Source organism: Alosa pseudoharengus, unplaced genomic scaffold, assembly GCF_046254945.1.
Source record: "Alosa pseudoharengus isolate Yale_2024_CS ecotype anadromous, Long Island Sound unplaced genomic scaffold, YU_APseudo_1.1 YU_APseudo_1.1_scf_14, whole genome shotgun sequence".
Classification (NCBI taxonomy): Eukaryota; Metazoa; Chordata; class Actinopteri; order Clupeiformes; family Clupeidae; genus Alosa; species Alosa pseudoharengus.
The window spans coordinates 4,071,047-4,072,666 of NW_027468609.1; the positions used below are offsets into that span (position 1 = coordinate 4,071,047).

Here is a 1,620-nt window from a genome sequence, read left to right on the forward strand (position 1 = left end):
GCTGTAGCTCAGCTGATTTCACAGGTGTCTTTTGATTTCACGTTTGCTATCTACTACCCAAAAAGAAGCCTCATTATACAGATAAAAAATGAGTCTCTGTGCCTGTGGTAAAATAGGAAGTAATTCTTTCAGCATGTGTGTGTGTGAGTGTGTGTGTGTGTGTGTGTGTGTGTGTGTGTGATTGTTTGCGGGTGTGTGTGTGTTAGAGAGAGAGAGAGAGAGAGAGAGAGAGGGGTAAAACAGAAACCAATTCCACCTTATCTATGTCTGTGTATCTCTGCACAGCCTTGGGAGGAGAAAGGAGGACAATAGAAAGAAATTGGGGGAAAGACAACACATACACCAGGGGGCTGAAATGAGTTCAGATGCATCTATAACCATTTGAAACACACACAAAGACACCATGTTTGGGTTAATGACGTGCATTTATTTGCGTTTGATATGCCCATCCCACCCAAGCTCAGACAGTCAGCATTATATGTGCTACCAGAAGTTTCTCCACAAATCTCAACATGAACATTGCATGACACCTCTACACACACTTATAAACATGGCATTGAAATAAACTAGGATGGCATCGTTCCACACACACTTATAAACATGGCATTGAAATAAACTAGGATGCCATCGTTCCTTTAAAAACATGGCATTGAAATAAACTAGGATGGCATCATTCCGATGGTTCACTGCTACCAGTAACCCATGAAGGCATGATCTGGTTTAGTGGTCTTAATGGAAATGGTGTTCTGCTTCTTGTTTGAGTAGACACTGGACCCTTCGCTTGGTATTAACAGGGCGATGATGCCGCGTGCGCCTCTATTAGCACCCACGGGTGCTCACCATAGACAGACACACACACAGCAGCGTCTGTAGCTAGGCACACACTGTATGATTCTGACCCCATTTCAGCTCCGACAGACACACCTTCTTTTTTAAAGCAGCCATTTTGTTATGAAATAGTAGAGCAAGCACAGGAGTTAATAATTATAATTATTCTAATGAAGTCTCTGCTCAATTTCAGTGTAGCAGAATTAGAACCTTAATTAATATCATTAGTAACAGCTGAGCTTGCCATAAATTTCATGTCCAAAATGGCTGCTGTGAAAAAGGTCTATTCAGTTGGTCCTGACAAGATTTAGAATCAGGTCAAAGTCCCATCCAATTGGTAGTTTGCTGGGCAGTTTGAGCATGCTCACAATAGCTAATTAGAAAGTGTACAAATCAACATCCCAGCTCCGGAATGATGGGCTTGGTTTTTTTGTGAGAGCATTTGTCCTGTACAAACAGGCTATGGGGTGGCTTTGGGATCAGATCTGTTTCAGGTCAGAGCTGGTTCTGGAGCAGATCTGAGCCAGACCTGGGTGGTCAAAGCAGGATCAAGAGAGGCCATGTCTGGACGGAACTAGATCAGAGACAGATCAGAGGAGGATCAGGTCCAGATGGGACCTGGGTCAGAGACAGCTCAGTTCTCCACCCAGCTGCTTGCTGTGGGCGTAGGGAGGGGGCGGAGGCCTACATCACCTGGGACTTAGTGCTCAGTCAGTACCGGCCAGCCTGCTACCTGCTCAGGACATTCATTTAAGATGGCCGACTGACCGCAAACCAGCTTACACCAGTTCA

At 44.8% G+C, this 1,620-nt stretch overlaps 1 protein-coding gene across 1 annotated transcript in view; it reads right to left on the bottom strand.

Moving 5' to 3' along the window:
- Positions 1-440: 440 nt before the first annotated feature.
- Positions 441-1,620, bottom strand: part of phf24 (PHD finger protein 24) — a 52,028-nt gene continuing 50,848 nt past the window's right edge. The window contains exon 8 of the mRNA XM_076283492.1: positions 441-1,620. This exon is cut by the window's right edge and continues 2,121 nt beyond it. The gene's annotated coding sequence lies outside the window, so the exon portion shown is untranslated.